The sequence below is a fragment of the Anolis carolinensis genome, chromosome 5, assembly GCF_035594765.1.
Source record: "Anolis carolinensis isolate JA03-04 chromosome 5, rAnoCar3.1.pri, whole genome shotgun sequence".
Lineage (NCBI taxonomy): Eukaryota > Metazoa > Chordata > Lepidosauria > Squamata > Dactyloidae > Anolis > Anolis carolinensis.
In genome coordinates, this window is record NC_085845.1 from 162,274,233 (window position 1) to 162,292,619 (window position 18,387).

Below are 18,387 nucleotides of genomic sequence, written 5' to 3' on the forward strand. Positions count from 1 at the left end.
ATCTGAAGCCTTCAGGATATTTAGATGGAAATGAATATGTACATTTCATTCACATGTCAGGAAACTCTACATGTTTCTCATGAACTCTTTTTTCATACATTCAAAACAGCAAACCTTAAACAGCAATATTTGTCAAATGTGTTCATGTTTGTTTCTGGATTAACAACCAAATAACTTTGTATCCAAACAAAAAATGGTTAGCAAATGAAAATCTGCCAGATACACAGAAGTGTTTATTCTATCCGAAAATATCTTTGCTGATTTTGTACAATGCTGAATGCCAACCATTGCTCAATAGCAAGCCAACCTAACCCTCAAACTTCAGAGTGTTCTTCCTTTTCCAGTTTATTGCAGAAAGGACCACTTCATTTTCCACATATTCCTTTCCTGTCAGCTTTGATAGTTTATCTTGTTTGAGCTAAATTGTCAATAATGCTGTGATTTTGTGATGTGATTTTATATGCTTTTATGGTTTTAACCTGGATTGTTTTAATATTAATGTTGTTTAATACTGTTTTAATCTTTGTATATTTGTATATTTGAAGTTGTATTGAAATGCTTTTAGTTGTGAGCCGCTTTGAGTCTCTGTATGGAGTGAAAAAGTGGAATATAAATAAACACAACAACAACAACAACAATAAATAGATTGTTGAAGTAGCCATTCAAGTATCAATCAATCAAAACATCAAAATATCAGTGTGTAACACAATGTTATCCATTTATTTCAGAGAACATGTTTCCACGTTAGGATATTTATTTTTGTCTTTGTCATACATTTGAGATACATTCTTAAATGTTTTATTCCAGCACAACATTTTATAATTTGTGATATTTTGATGTTATAGTTTAATACTTTTATGGCTGCTTTTCATTTTGTATTATGATTTGTTTGATCTGTGTTGTTTTGGTTGCTATTATTACTATGTATATTGTATTTTTGTTGTAAGTCGCCCCAAGTCCCTTTTGAGAGAGGGAGTAGGATACAAAAAATATTGTTTGTTTGTTGTTGTTGTTGTTGTTGTTGTTATTATTATTATTATTATTATTATTATTATTATTATTATTATTATTATTATTATTATTATTGAGGTGCTTTATATCAATCCTTTCTTACTGTTATACATCTGCCAATTCTCTTCACATTTTTTAAAGATGGTTTCTTTGTTCAGAAGATAGCAACAAGAAAAGCTGTTTGAGAAAAATGTGATTGCTCAGAGGGGGGTCATATTTTCTGTTTAAAAATAGATATGTCTTTGTAGAAGGTCAGACATTTGCTTAAAATATTTTTCTTGTTGTTGTTTATGAGATTTGTCACTTCTTTCTCTGTGACTCACTCAAAGAATTTGTGTCATTTTATGAATGCAATCACATGTAATGAACAGTTGCCATACTAATAGCTAGAAAGAACACATTTCCAGAAGGTACCTCCTCCACGTAGACTACCTACACTGTTTCAACAGGGACAGTTGTAAAATATCTTTAAAACATAAAGTATCACGAAAAATTAATCCATTTAAAGGCAGTTTCATCCTTTTTTTCCCTTTGTTGATGGAAGGATGTAGACAAAGCAGTCCTCAATGAACATTATAACTGGTCCTGAAACATGATTGGTTGATTCATGTCCAGCAGGGGTGAGAGAGAGAAAACCACAAACTAAAAAAATGCAATAATGATATAAAATACACCCACAAACTTCCTGGAAACACTATTACAGCCTCTAGATCTTGAAAGGTAAGATATGTGTCTGGTGGATACCCAGAAGATACCCCAGTAGGATTCTCATGTGCAGAAAAACAGCACCTAAAGATAACTACATGGAACTTGCAAGCATTTACCAGTACCAAATTAATGCTGGTTTTAGAGTGATTTTAAAAACCCTTGAAAATTAGCTTCAAACACTCAATTCAGGCTGGACATGTGGCAGTTGGAAATGTGTCAGTTTCCACTTCATCCCCTCTCTCCTCCACATGAGCTCAAAATACAAAAACAATGGCCCAAATCAGTCAAAATGTCACCCACAGGTGAAGCATCTATTTTGGTATGCCAAAATGTGACCATGCACCCTCCCCTATGGGAGAAATGCCTCCCTCCCTAATTGGCCACACTGGTGTAGATCCTCTGCCAAATCCTGTAACCTATCAGCCAGTAGACCTTCAGTACAGGATTGCACCCTAAAACTTGTCAATGGCTACAACAGAAAGCAAAAGGCTGTCCAAAAACAAACAAACGTTTACTTCATAAAGGGCTTACGGTCCCATCGAGACTTTGCAAGTGATATGTTAAAATCTGGGGCTCAGCATTGTATAATACATCATAATACTCTTTCATGCAGAGTTTCAATTCCTTTAAAAGAAAGCTCTATGATCTGGATTTCTAACTTTATGAATATGGACATCAAAAGGAGGCTGGAGCAATTTACTTCTGCACAAATGTGAATGGCATTGTACGTTTAGTGCAATTGGGGTTACATGCTTTTTGCCAGGCCATAGATAAGAACAGGTTCTACTATTCAAAATGAGTGGTTTTGGGGAACTAGCATTGGCTGAACAGCTGTATGGCAGAACTTGCGAGGGCTGCACTCCCAAGACCATGCCTGTGCTACAGTCCTCACAATAAAAGTTTTTTTGTTATTACAAAAAGACCCTCACATCCACTAAGATAATTTTTTCTATTTTTTATACATTTACTAGCTGTGTCCAGCCACACATTACTGTGGCATAATCAATTGGCCACCTTGATTACCGTGTAATGGGCTTGTAGACTAAAAGTCTGGCTGATTCCTCCCTGGGGGATTCTTTTGTTGGGAGGTGTTAGCTGGGCTGATTGTTTCCTGTCTGGAATTCCCGTTTTCAGAGTGTTGTTATTTATTTACTGTCCTGGTTTTAGAGATTTTTAATGCTGGGAGCCAGGTTATGTTCATTTTCTATGGATTTCTGTAGGTTAGAAACAGGCAGGCAAGTGTGGTTGATATACCTGTGGAATAATATCTAGTGTGGGAGAAAGAAGTCTTGTCTTTTGGAGGCAAGAATGAATGTTGTATTTGGTCACCTTGATTAGCTTTTAATGGCCTTGCAGCTTCAAAGCCTGGCTGGTTCCTGCCTGGGGTAATCCTTTGTTGGGAGGTGTTAGCTGGCCATGGTTGTATCCTTTCTTGAATTTCCCTGTTTTCAGAGTGTTGCTCTTTATTTACTGTCCTGATTTTGGAGATTATATTGTTCTGTATTATTATATCACAGTATTTATTATATATTATTATATTTATAATCTTATTTTAACTGGAAAGAACTGGTTTCTATGAGGCCGATTCTACTCAGCTGTATAAATTCCACACAGAACTGGATTATATGGTAATGTGGACTCAAGATTATCCAGTTCTAAGCAGCGTTGCTGTGTCATAGGAAGCAGCCTGGCTTTGAAGCTGCAAGTTTTTCAGTGTTAATCAAGCTGGGCAACAAAGGGGTTTATATATTTGTGGAATGTCCAGTGTGGGGAAAAGAACTGTTGTGTGCTTGAGGCAGATGTGAATGTTGCAACTGAACTCCTTGATTAGGATTGAATAGCCTGGCAGTCTCAAGGTCTGGTTGGTTATTACCTGGGGGAATCCTTTATTGGGAGATGTTAGCTGGCTCTTATTGTTTCCTGTCTGGAATTCCCATTTTGGGCCCTCCAAGTGTTTTGGACTTCAACTCCCACAATGCCATAGAGCCTCCCGCTCTTTCCTTTTTCCTCTGGTCCTGATGCTGTTAGGACTGCCTAAATGGGCCTGCTTGTAAAAAGTTATGCTGATAGTCCTGGCAGTTGGAGAGGAGGTATGAGTATGGAGGAGGGAGGGAGGGGTGAAGAGTGGGGTTTGAAGAAGCAGTGTCAAAGAGAGGGGTTTCTAGATGCAACACCACCATGACGGCCTAAATGGGTCTGGTTTGGTATTTGATGTAGGACTGCCACAATCCCAATCTTCTCCCATTGTCCCCAATAGGTGGTTAGGGATTGTGGGAGTTGTAGTCTGCCCTCCTTCCCCCCCAGCGCATTCCCCATATTGTCCAAATGTCCCTCACCGATTGGTTTCAAGTTTGTGAAAGTTTGAGATGGGGAAAGCTTTCACCCTTTTTTCCTCTGCCTCGTCGTCCTCCCTTGCGTGAGGTAAGCCGTCTACAATGGCGGTTGGGCTGGTCGTGCATTGCTGCCTGTAATATCCGTATGTCTTCCAAGGGTGGGGGCTGGGGCCTGCACCGTGCATGCGTAGTTTGCTGTTTTCAGTTTTTTGGATTTTGAGGGACATCCACTTTGAATTGTGTTTTTGTTTCGTCATCTAACCACAGCAGGGAGGGCCTTGTGTTTTATTGCCAAGTTTTGTGGTTCTGGGTTTTGTAGTTTTGCTGTTTGCCTTAAAGTAGAAATGGTCAGAACAGATTTATATATATAGATTGGAAAAGTGCCAATATAGAAATGGAAATGGAATATATCACTAAGAGCAGGGGTCCTCAAACTAAGGCCCGGGGGCCGGATGCGGCCCTCCAAGGTCATTTACCTGGCCCCCGCCCTCAGTTTTATAATATACTTTTATATCATTTTAAATAATATAATATATTGTATATACATATAACATTGATAATAATATAATGTTACACAATATAATGCTAATAATACCATATAATAATATTAATTATATGATATATATTACATATAATATTACAGTATAGTGGTATAGTTCAATATAGTAATATATAATGCTAATATTGTGCTATGCTAATAATATAATATATTGTATGTGCATACAGATGCTCTGAGTCCCCTTCAGGGTGAGAAGGGCGGGATATAAATGTAATAAATAAATGTAGTAAATGAATAAATAAATAATTTTAGACTTAGGCTCACCCAAAGTCTGAAATAACTTGAAGGCACACAACAACAACAATTCTAATTAACTTGACTATCTCATTGGCTAGAAGCAGGCCCTCACTTCCCATTGAAATCCTGATAGGTTTATGTTGGTTACAATTGTTTTCATTTTTAAATATTGTATTGTACTTTCATTGTTGTTGTTGTTTTGCACTACAAATAAGACATGTGCAGTGTGAATATGACTTTGTTCGTTTGTTTTTTTTTCCAAATGATAATTCGGCCCCTCCACAGTCTGAAGGATTGTGGAGCGGCCCTCTGCTTTAAAAGTTTGAGGACCCCTGACTAAGAGAATATTTTTGAGGAAGAATATTTTTATTTGAGGGGCTGGCAGGCAGGTGCAATGGCCCAACAGTGAGACTTTTTCTGCCTTGTGTGAGAATATTTCATGGCCTAAACAAAGTGAAATCAATAAGAGAATTCTTGTGTCCTTCTTATGTTGTGGTGGCACACTACTTGGCCTCTGAAAAGGCTGAAAAGCAACCAGGAGATTTCATGATAATTCCTGTTCTTACATTACCATCATTCATGAACTATTTCATTGCTATTGTTTCATTTTGGGGTAAAACATGGCTGATAATTAATACATCAGAGAGTAGCTGTGCTTACTTCCTTAGGTGATCCCTTGTTGTCCAAGTATGATGGCCTTCCAAGTTCTTGGAAGATGCCTGTGTATGAGTTTTTTAATGTATGGAGGTCAGCGCACAGCCAATCAACACAGTCTTCATGGAGTGAGGATCCCAACCAGTGGTGTGGTTAACATGACAATGGTGGCTTCTCGATCTGTTGCAGCCTTCTTCCACCTTCACAGTCTTTGTAAAATGTACCATGTCAACTTCCACCTGATCTGCTGTTGAGATCTTCAGATTGTGCTTGGTCTGGAACCTCCCTTGCCCCCACCCTTTCCGGGAGTGCATTACTCCAGTGGTTATGCCTGCAGGTTCATTGAAACACGCAAGCCCCCTCACCATGACGAGGTGACAATCCATCAAGGGGGGAGTAGCTACGAGGAGTAAAAAGAAGGTATTGTCCCCCAAACAAGAAGTCTGACCCACATTAACTTTACATCCATTCCTCAAATTTTGAGCATTGCAAAGTGAAAAACTAGAAACCATCCACACTCAGAAGACTCCTATTTGTTGTGTGCACATTCCTTTGGTAAATTTGCTTGCTTTTTTGCTATGGGTCTGAACTGTATTTCTAAGAGTTCTACTGGAGTTTTAAGTTACAGAAATGCTAGAAATCTGTGGACTGAAGGGAAATGTCACAGGAGCACATAATTCTTGTGGCGCAGTTGGGGGGATAGCCTTATTTTGTCCCCCACTCATTGCTACATTATTACTGGTTCCTTGGCAAGATTGGAGCTGGGATTTTGTTGTGTTTCAGAGAATTTCCTTTGCTGATAAATCCACCATTTAGTTTTGAAACTTACTTCTCCTGCTTCCTAGGAGCATAGAGATCTGTAGGTGCTTTGGTATTCCTTTTTGTGCAATGCTAGGTGTGCATTTACTGTAGCACATCAGTAGTTAAGGAAACATCAGGCGATTATCTTAGTATTGCAATAAGAAGACCTGAAGAAGAAGAGTGAAGACATACTCCTTTGAAGAATGTAGGGGCGGATTTATTTGGTGAATGCTGCCTTTTATCTTGTTTCTCCAGCTTTGCTGTTTCAAAACTGGAGAGCATGGAATGTGGAAGTGAGATTTTAGTGGGATTTTACTGAGATTTGGCAAGAGTTGTGTGCATTTGTTTCAGAAAGTGGTGGGGGGGGGGTGAAAATGATTTCTATTCTTTTGAAAGTGGATTCTTCTTTTTTTAAGACTAAACAAAGTCTTTTTACAAGATTACACGCAAATGTATTCCAATTCAACCAAGCTGCTGATTTTAACTTGAAGATAAATTGACACATTTATTGGAATTTTCTCCAGAGAATGATTAAATAAGTAAGTCCACCTGAATACCAAGTGTTGTAGGGTATATTTCAGACTTTGGCTTTTTGATGTGGTCATGCTACAAAAAAGAAAGAACGTGTTTAAGTTGGATTTATGTTTGTGTATGTCACTAACTGGAAGATGTGGATAATGTACATTATACTTCAAAGAGACAAACACAGAAATACTGGCAATGGATAGATGTACTTAGAATAAGTCTCATTAACTTTTTAATAAAGGATTTTTTTTTGCTAGTGATTTTAAGGTTAGGACAGGGAGGGATGTTTCCATTCTGATGCACTTTAAAAGATACCACTTCAATGTTTCCATCAAGGATCATCTTCATTTTACTCGGTTCTCCAACCCCCCCCCCCCCTTCACACATACACACTGGAATAAATGTATGCTAAATTGATATTTAGGTAGCATTGTCCCAAATTTATATCGCCATTATACAACGTTCTCATAAATCTTATAGATAAAATATGCCAGTAATTCATTTTAGTAGCACTATCCTAAACAGATATTTTTCTCATGCTGGTAATGGTGAATATACATTCATTTTAGAAAGCAGAATAGTAGTGTTGTTGAATATATTATTTGCCTTAGATGAGACACCAGATTTGTTGACCTTTAGTATAGAAGACTCTTCAGATAAGAATAATTTCCCATTAATGTTTAATGTTCAAAACCTGACTCCTCCTTTCTTTCTGTGTTTCAGATGTGGGTGATTTATCTTGCTGCAAATGAGTCAGAAGGAGACAAACAGAAGAGGGGAAAATTACAAAGATTTCTAACCCTTGTACTTTTAGTATACATTAATATGTGGGCAAAACCCAAGCATCTTACAGTCTGCTGCAATTTTTATTCCAAACATACAAAAGGCCGTAGATCTGGCCAAAACAGATAAGATCAAAAGCTTGGTATGATATCGAATATTAAATATCAATATCTGATCTGTTGTCAGAATTTAGTTGTCAGTGTCTTGTGCATGTGCATAGAAATTATTGGTTTTTTTGCAGAATATAAACATTCTGTTCAGGTTTGCAGCAGAGAAATTACACACACCATGCCACTGCCCATTGTGTTGGTTTTTTGGGTAGTTAACTGTGTTGCAGTTTTGGTTTCACATTCAGTTTTTCATTTGATTCCCACTGAACACAAGAGTTGCAGCACTATCAATACAGATAGTCCCCAAGTTACAAATAAGATAGGTTCTGTAGGTTTGTTCTTAAATTGAATTTGTATGTAAGTCAGAATAGGTGCATTTTTAAGTGTAATATATACATATATTAAGCTAGTATAGGGAAGCGTTAAATCTCCTGTGGGTTTTTTTCTTTTTGCCCCTGTTTAGGAAATTTCACCTCACTTTCTATCACTGTGAGAACTGGATTTTGAAAAAATTGGCTTGTTGTGGAAACAAGGATTGGGGATAAAACGTTAGTAGACACACCTTTTCCTCATGATCACTCTTCCAGCAGTGAATTTCCCTGGGCTTTAGGCAGCAGTAACTGAAGATGCTAAGGATTGAACATGGGATCATCTATATATATAAAAGGGTAATGACATTTTGGCCTAGGACAAAACAACAAAACTACACATCCCAGAAACACTAAACTTGGCAGCACAACCCCTCATCCATGCCTCTACATTCATACAACAAAAAGAAAAGAAAAATAAAGTCCTAATTAGAGGGAGAAGAATAATTGTTTTTATCCAATTGCTGCCAGTTAGAAGGCTAAGCTCCGCCCACTTGGTTTCCTAGCAACCCACTCAGCCCAGGGGACAGGCAGAGTTAGGCCTCACTTAGGCCTCTTCCGCACTGCCTATAAAATACAGATTATCAGATTCTAACTGGATTACAGTATATGGCAGTGTAGACTCAAGGCCCTTCCACATGGCTCTATAACCCATTTATAATCTTATATTATCTGCTTTGAACTGGATTATCTTGAGTCCACACTGCCATATAATCCACTTCAGTGTGCATTTTATAGAGGTGTGTAGAAGGGGCCTCATATAATCCAGTTCTAAGCAGATAATATAAGATTATAAATATAATATGTAATAATAACTATGATATAATAATACAGAACAATATAATCTCTAAAATCAGGACAGTAAATAAAGAACAACACTCTGAAAGCATAAGCCACAGCAACGCGTGGCCAGGCAAAGCTAGTCTGCATATAAAGTATTGTGTTGCCATTGAAGTTCAGCTCCTCATCCGCCACTAGCTCTTTAAGAGACAGCTAGAGAGATTTCACAGTTCAGAACTAGCACATGTTGATCCACAAAAGACCTTCAAGCCAAAAGAGATTAAGTTCTTGACCTAATCACAGTAATTATGCCTGATTATGCATATGGAAAAGCAGAGTTATGAATTCAATCAAACAAAACTGAGCAAAGATTCCTAGCATTGTATAAAGGAAGTGACAATCTTTTGTCTGTGTAAACAATTCAAATTCCAAATGATTTTTTTGTAAGAAGATAGTTTTCAGTGCCTTACAAGATGTGCAATTGTGGCAAAAGTACATGTCCACTAGGACAGTGTTACTTGGAGTGGTGGTCATGTACACATGCTGATTCATAAACCATTGACAGTTAATCTGCAGTGAGTTTCTAGAAAAGGGGAAAACACAATATCATGTAATTGGTAGACAGACAGCGGGAAAAACAAGCTGCTGGCCACCATGTTAGATAGCTTAAGGCCCCATCTACACTGCCACATAATCCAGTTTCAGAAAACAGATTTGCTGCTTTGAACTGGATTGTATGAGTCTACACTGCCATATAATCTAGTTCAATGCAGTCAATCTGCATTCAGAAACTGGATTATATGTCAGAGTAGACAGGGCCTAAAATGCACTGCATTAGGGTGGTCTGGTTTAGGAAAAAGGATATTTCTCTCGCACCTTTAGTAATTGTGCACAAGAAGGATATTAGCAAGTGTAGCTTGAGTTCATCAAAGCTAATTAATACTGGATCAGAGCACGATTCTTTGGTTAGCATCTTCCTATTTCCATGTCCAAACTCTTTTTTAAAAAATCTTAGAAAGTGGATTATTTTGATTTTGAAATTACATTTTAATAATTTCTCTGTACCATTATTTGTCATTACCTTTCTAAGCTGCAGGGTTGCTACTTCTTCACTGTATGAGATCCTACCCATAGAACAAGTCTTCTACAAACATGTACAATCCCTGATTAATATGGAGTAGGTTCATGTAACACTGAGGTGTATGGGTCAGAGAGATTGATCTCATCCCAGCTCAGCAATAATATTTATCAGAACGTATTGACTAATGCTGTAGAGAGAGGAGAGGGAGGAGAAGATCAAACAATGGAAGCAGAAGCATGAAATCATAGATTATAAGAACAGTTGTTGAATAGGGAGGTGGTGAATAGACAAGGTGTGCCTTCATTGAATGTTGCAATCCACTACCTACAGATACTGGAAAGTTTCAGGTTGAGTAAATCATGTTTCTGATAGGAAGAAAAAGAGTTTGGAAAACCTAAAATGGTTGCAATTGCTAAAACATCATTTGCCTCTTGGAAAAAAGAAGATATAAGTCTAACAGTAAAAAGTTATTGTTTCCTGACACATCTGACCACTATGGATGAGCTCCTTAAAATGCAAGGGTATGGGGTGTGTATTGAATCAGTATAGCTGCAGCAGATAGGACAGGTAAATGTAATTCTTTCCCTTTGTTATTTGTTTTGGTAAGAAATCCCTCATTTGACTGAAGTGGTTGGGACTCATTCTCAGCAGAAGATACAATGTTTTGTTTTAGTGAATTATTAAGAGTAGGTCCATAACACAAAATAATTTAAATTCAACGACTCATTCTATATTTTATATAGACTAAATTAAATCAAATTTATATTTAAGTTACAAAGTTTTAAGTCTTAAAAAACCTGAAAATGACTCTTAATTGGCAATTTAGTGGTTACAAAAACTGTCAATACAATTTGATAGATATCAGGCTCAATTAAATAAACTTCAGTGGACACCCAAGAATGCAAGTCCAGTCAATCTTTCTTGCCCCATTGTGCTTCTTATCTATGTTTTCAAACTTTTAACAGTTGAAAATGACCTTTCATTTGTAGCTGTTAACACTGGCAATGTTGCAGATATCCAAAGAAGTTTTTTGACATTCGGGAAAAAAGCTGTCTATGACAGACAAGGTGTGGGTTTCTTGCAGATGTAATATTTTTCCATTTTCTACCCCACAGGTCAAACTCTTCCAACAGTGTGTCAGTATCTTGAACGCATTCACTGTAAAGTTCTGTGCATTTGCTCAAGTTAGATTTTAAATGGCCACAATTAATAGGGAGGAACTTTCCTGTGACTTGTAAACCATTCTTGAAGCTGATTGCAAAAAAAGTCCAGACATGGGATATACAGTGTTCCCTCACTACTTCACAATTCACTTTTCGCTGATTTGCTGCTTTGTGGTTTTTCAATAAACTCTAAAATAATATTATAAATCATAAAAATTTACAATTTACAGCCTAAGGAAGGGAGGAAGGAGAAGCTGAAGGGCGAGAAAAGGAGCCCAAGCGGCAACAAGATGAGAAGGAGGCGATTTATCAACACACGATTGGTTGATAAAGACTTAAAATAGTGTATAACTACTAAAATAATGTATAAATATTAAAATAAATATAGTGTCCTACTTCGCAGATTTTCACTTATCCCCCACGATAAGTGAGGGAACATTGTACACATTTAGCCTATAATATTCCATTGGTTTTGCTGAGAAGCCACTCTCGTTGTGTTTATCACACCACTGCTGGGACCTCACTCTGTGAAGACTGTGTGTTGACCGGCCGTGCACTGACCTCCACACATTAACAAAAATCACACACAGGCGTCTTCCAAGAAATGGAGAACCATCAACCTCAAACTACGAGGGATCGCCTAATGGTGTTGGTGAAGGTGCCTGCATGTTGCTTTTACATGGCTGTCTTGAACAGATGTAAGGAATCCTAACTTCTCCACCACTGAACTTGCTGTGTCTCCTGAAATTCTTTCACAGATTCTATGCACATCTCTCTGGCCTTTTCTACGAGACCGCTGACGTGTTACAGGCTTCAGAAAAAGTCCATATCTACTTTTCATAATGTTTTGCTAAGCTGAAGGGATGATGACAGAAGTTTTCTTGGGATGTGTATGGTTACTACAAATTCGGCATTCAGAACAGCTAAAAGAAGGTGTCCAGCTTGGGAAGAAGTCTCACTGTTGTATAGATGATTCTCTGTTAGTTCAAGTGTTCTCACCACCACACTGTACAGTTCAACAAGACATAAAACTACATCATGTTGCCAACCCAACGGGATTCACATAGCGGCAACAGGTTGTTTGGTCTTGATTCAGGAAAACAGTTTTTTATATTTTTCTTCAACAGTTCCAGTCTTATGGATGATGCTCTGAAGAAATTGCATGCAGATGGTATTGTTCATTGGCAGTTTAGACAGGTGGAATGCCTCAAGTCTTTGCTAAGGCTAGATTTAGTTAGTGAGCACTGCAATGAACCCATACCCCCCCCCCCCCGACACACACTACAAGCTTGAAAACTTGGTTTTCCATGATTATGTTCTCAAAAGCCTAATGTAAAATAAATTCTTTCTTCTAGAAATAAGGACTATAGAAAAACAAATTAAGAGAGAAAAAATAGATAGAAATGTGACTGGCCACAGAACTGTGAAAATAGCCGAAGTTACGTATTTTTGAACTGGCCATCTTAGCCAAGAGCCAAGACCATAGCTGTTAATGGGATAGAATTGTCTTAATTGCAACTATACTATACTTTCATTATTTGCAAGATAAGCATTTATATTGTTTCAGACCATCCAAGGTTATGCATATTCAATTAATATTTTTAAATTAACAATTCACTAGCAGACAAATGCACATAAACCAGCAGAAATGATATGACTAATAAGGTAGCTCTAGAAAATGAATATTAGCCTAGTTTTTCAAAGTTATTCCCATTGAATCAAATCAGTAGGATGAAATACTATAAAAGGATTTTCATCTATTTTACTTGAAATCCATTTATGAGCAAAGATCATTCCTCTTCCTCAAAGATAATATGAAGTTATTAATTAAAAACTCAAGTCAAATTGGAAACCTGTGTTTATTAACACAATAATCACATGTGATCAAAATATCTCTGATAAAACTGTTTCAGATAATGCAACAACAGATAATGAAGTTGTTCTATCAGAAAAATGAATGTACCTCTAAAATGAATTAGCCACATGCTCCATATGGTTCTGGCATTTTAATTATGATTATTAAAAGAAGCAAAATAATACCCTTCCTTGTGAATGGTGTGCTCTGACTAAAGGAAGTAAATTTTAAAAGATCATTGGCAGTGACTACTAATGTCTTAGGAACTGCACTGAAACCATATTTAATTTGGTTTCTTTGTTTTTAAAATGTATGAGGAGATTGTGCATACTGTAATTATACAATTAGCATAACTATTCTGCAGTTATAATTCAAAGATTCTGTGACATGTAAATGTTGATGAACTTTTTCTGCTTTAGACTTTTTAGGTAAGGAATACTCAGAACTGGTTTGGGCTATTCCTTCTTCTGAAATATAACTTACAGCACCTGGTTTTCATTGGCAGTTTCTCATCCAACTATTAAATATCGTCGATCCTGCTTAGCTTCCAAGATCAGATGGGATCTGGTGACTTTAAAAGAGAGGAGGACTGGACTGTGCTAGAATCATATAGGGGTTTATAGATATGTATATGTATAACAATACCCTTGAATTGGACCCAACCATGAACCAACAAAGTGCAACTTTTTTTGTACCGGCTGTACTTTCCATACCATCTTTTTAAAAGGCAGAAAATAGGATCTGAGTAAAAGACATAGAGACTGTTTGTTCCATTTATTGATTTCCCACAGACTACCCTGCTTGGATAACAAACTGTTTTGTCATGACACTTTTTATTGTAAAACATGCCCTTTGATCCTATCCCAGGCCCCAGGTGGTGAATTTGATTGAGGTTTTTAAACAATTGTCCTTTTTGCCAAAGATTTGCCCTTTGACCTACGAGTGTTGCTCAGAAATTCCCCCAAGGTACACTTTAGAGTCAGCTAGATTTATATTATTGCTTTGTCTCTAAGGCTAAGCCAGGGTTGGTGTTAGAATTGCTGGGTGGCTTTGGAATGCAATACAGACATCTACTCTGGTTTATTAATCCTCTGATGTTAAGCATTTCAACTTCTTTTAGAAGTTCAGAAAATTGTTGCTTAACTGTAATTTTAATAATTAGCCACACACAAAAGACCTCCCCGCTCACAAGAAACAAAGCCTCCTGTGTAGTCTGAAATTGCCTCTTGTTTTCAGGAACCCAGGTACAGCCTTTGATTTAAAGACTTTTGATTGATTCTTCTATTATAGCACAATTCTGACTCATTGATTTGTCATCCAAGGTCCATTAAAATAACCTAGATGTCTCCCATTGCCAGTGAATGTGCTATTACTGCCCAGAACACATTTCAGGAAGGCCACTTAGACCCCTCCTGTGATGAAGCTCAAACTTGGAGAAATATTTTTGGACTAGAACTCCCAGAAGACTGCTTGCAGGTTACTGCAAGTCTTTCTCAAAAACAAAACTATAAAATTCCAGCCCAGATGAAACACCATATGTATGCTGTTAGCAACACGTGCATGCCTGTACTAAAAAAAGCTCACAAAATGTGTTTTGTGCAGTCTGGTTATCTAATAAAGGTATTGCTCTTTTGTGAATTGTTTTATTTTGACAACACAGCTACATGCTTATAGTGATTGTTAGTTAACATGTTTGTTGATTTCCTGTTTTCTTGTTTTGCCATGCCCACTCTCTTCCTCTGATGGGAGTGTGAAAGATGCAATAAAGATAGCTCTTTACACCTCATTCATGCCTTTTTCTCCCCATACATCCCATTCTGACATGGTTTTAAAAATGTAATTCTAAGGAATAACGATAGGGGATATTCCACATTGTGGAAATGTGACCAAAGGATTGTGTATATCAGTGGATCCCAACATTTGGTCTTCCAGTTGTTTTAGACTTCAACTCCCAGGATGCTTCCAGATAGCACAAAATCCGTGTTTCATAACTGAGGCAGAAAATCCCAGGACCTGATAACAGGTCTGCAGACTAACCTGTCAGTCCTGGGAAATCATCTCTTGCCATCCTCGCAGCCTTCTTTTGTAGTGAATCAAGATGGAGGGCAGCAGGGGGCATCTGGCAGAAGTTTTTTTTTTTAATCACTGTTATGTGCTCGACCTCATATGTGTACATACAAATATTTAAATGTAAACACAAGCACAAGTGAATTTGGAGTAACTGAACAGAAATAGTTTAAGACATAATATAGAAATAATCAAAGTAGAACTAATGTTGCAAGAAATTAGCAGATGGGGAAGTAGAAAACAACAATTAACCTGTTACTACTGCAGGTACAAACATTTTGTCTAAAAATATTCAGCTAAAGTGGTCAAACCAAACATGAAATATGTTTAGGGATTTGCCTTATGGATGGCTGCTTTCAGATATCATGTAATAGAAGACATATCCAGCTGAAAAAAAATCTACTGTCTGAGGCTGGATTCTCTTTGCAGTCCCCACTCATTATCTCAGATGCAATCCAGTCTTCAGTGCCTGGTACTCCAAACTGATGGCTGAAGCTGTGCCTGCCCACTGCAAGCTTCTTGCACACGCCAAAATCTGAAATTATGGCTCTGATTTTGCCATGGGTATTAGGCACTGAAATAAGGATGTTGTGGGACTTCAGATCTCTGTGGGCAATATTGAGCAAATGGAGATAAGCGAGGTCAGACATTGTCTGTTGCAAGTAAAGTCCTTCTGTTTCACATACTCTTGTAAAGTGGCAGCACAGATCTCCAGTGCTATGTATTGGAACTGCTGGTCTCTACAGAAATAGTAGATCACATTGGGATGCTCATCGGGTTCTCGCAAGAGCTGCACCAACCAGTCAGCAAAACTGAAACATTCAGGGAGAATTCTTTTCAAAGCAACATTTCGACCAGTCCACAGTCACCAACAATCCGTCGCAATTCGATGCAAAGTGGGACATCTTATATTGGACACCTTCATTTGGCAAAGTGGCTGCGTAGTCACTCTCAGCCTGAGGCGAGGGAGAAGGTGAGGCTCCATGGCTCCCCCGGGAAGACCACAACCTGGGCCTAGCACCTCCGCCCCTACGGTCTGGCTGGCAGGGTGCTCACTTGCTCGCTTCCCTGGTGGAGCTGAGGAGAGTTCTTCCTCCTTGTCCGCCCAGAATCTTTGCCTTAGCCGCCTTTCAGTTGGCTCTAGCTGGGAGAAAGAGAGGAAAGCAGGCAGGCGACCATGCCTCCTCTTCTTCATTCTCCTCACTGCACATATGAGGTACAACGCATAACAGAGTGATGTTTTTCGGGGGGAAACTTCAGTCAGAGTTCTCTTTCCCCTCAATTGTTAACTCAAGCTCTCCTCAATCTCATCAAGTTGAAAAGAAAGTTTCAGAGAGTTCTAATTGCTATCCAATTCTGCTTCCTATGAGCCACCTGTGTGTTCATGGCTCCATGTTTTGACAGCCTGATCAGCTGATCCAAGCTTTTAAAAAGTGTGTCACACCTCAGGTTAGCTTCACCTTGCTGTATACACCAAACTGCACACAGGTTGAAGTCTTTTTAGTTTATTAGAAAAATAGAAGATAAAAAAGTTCTTTAAAAGCAAAAGTAAAGTTCCAAAAGATCGTTACAAGATAAAGCCTTAGAAAATAATACAGGAAATCACGAGGAATAAACAAGGTCCCATCAGAGCATGACAAAGTCCCAAGAACAAAAGCTGCAAGATAATCCAGGAAAACGAGAGCTTGCTTCTTGGTTGAATGAAAGTTGCTTTGACAAAGGTTTGTATCCAAACATATTGCTTTAATACCCTTTGCAAAGCATGAAAGCCTTTCTTTGGCCTCTGACCTCCTTCTTGTTTGCTATTCTCACACTCCCTCGAACCCTGAATTCCAAACGGCCAGCTCGATCTAAAGATTTCATTTCATCAAGGTCAAACTGCTCGTTAGTGTCAGCCTGCTTGCTATCAGACTGAGAACTGTCCTCCTTTTCTAAATCAATTTGCACCTGGCTAGTTTCAGTATCAGCAACATAATTCCTTGCTGTGGGAAAATGAACTTGCACTCTTTGTTCCTCATCTTTGACAACAGGGACATTTTGAACCTGATTTTGAACCTGAATCCCGTCATCCTCATCAGAGTCCATCCGAGGTTCCAGCTGAGTCACAACAAAGTGCACGTGTGCTGGAGCAGTCCACACAGGGGTAGGAAAGGAAAACACATGTTTTGTGTGACTGCAGGGTTATATAGTCATGTGAATATGCACATTTTCTGGTTGAAATCGGGTTTTAAATGCACTTTTTTAACACATGCTTTTCAGCTGTTAACCTTATTCCATCCACACTTTAGCTAAATGTCAGTTAGGCCCCCCTCTTTTAATTCAGGTACTTCTGGGTTTTTAGGCATGTGTAGAGGGTCCTAGAAATCCCAGTCAGTTTATCAGCTGTTTGGAAGTGTGGGAGCTGAAGGCCAAGTAAATAAAACCATTTATTTATTTACTTACAGCACAAGAATGGCCTTAGAGTAATAGTTTGTCTTCTTTGGTGAATTCCAATTCCATTCAAAGTATAGTGGGCCCTTGGTATCCACTGGGGTTTGGTTCCAGGACTTCCTGAGAATATTCAAGTTCCAATATAGATAATAGCATAGTATAAATAAGGCTGGCTTCTTTTTGCTGGGGGGGGGGGTGGAATATTTTTAAACAATGAATATTAGAATCTGTGGATACAGAATCAGAGAATACATTCTTTTTATATTCATTCTGCTTCACAGGAATCTAGAGAATTCTATTGCACTCTGTCAACTGGAAGAGGCATACAGAAGGCATTCAAATTTGATGCTAACTAGATATACTAGACTACAACTTTCAGCATCTCCCTCCTCTATAACAATGATCACAATGGCATGGGGAAGGGTTGGTCTTCTAGTCCTTCACATCTGGAGAATGCCATGTTGGAGAATGTGGATACAGTCTCTTGTTTGTTTCTCTGTTCAGCACTTGCTGCTTCAAAATGATTTTATAGGAGATAAACATGTTTTACTTAATATATTTTGCAACTCAATATAAGTCATGTGAAAATGGGCCCTAATATTAGTTTTGAATTTCTACTGGCGTTCCCAAGAACTGCTATCTTCTTTGTTTATAGAACATTTGATTCCTAGCATTACTACAAATGGTATTTATTTAAATGTCTTTTAAAGAGCAGCTTGGATATCTTGCAAGCTAACAGAAGTAGGTATTAGGAGGTAATCTATGTGCACGTACTTCTTCCTTTAGAAATACAGAAGATTTTTTGTTTCCCTATAATTTTTCAAAGCTAAACTAGGGTTTGATATCCCAAACTGGCAGAATTGAAATGCCAATGAGAATGGTAGAGAGAGTACATTTGTTGTGTAATGAAATGTTTGTAATC

At 38.0% G+C, this 18,387-nt stretch overlaps 1 long non-coding RNA gene across 1 annotated transcript; it reads left to right on the plus strand.

Annotated features, from left to right (window-relative positions):
- The first annotated feature begins 2,197 nt into the window (after nt 1-2,197).
- On the plus strand, nt 2,198-14,600 carry LOC134299577 (uncharacterized). Its single transcript, XR_010006780.1, has 2 exons — nt 2,198-3,809; nt 7,552-14,600. It is a non-coding gene; the product is annotated as an uncharacterized LOC134299577 (long non-coding RNA).
- Nucleotides 14,601-18,387: the final 3,787 nt, after the last annotated feature.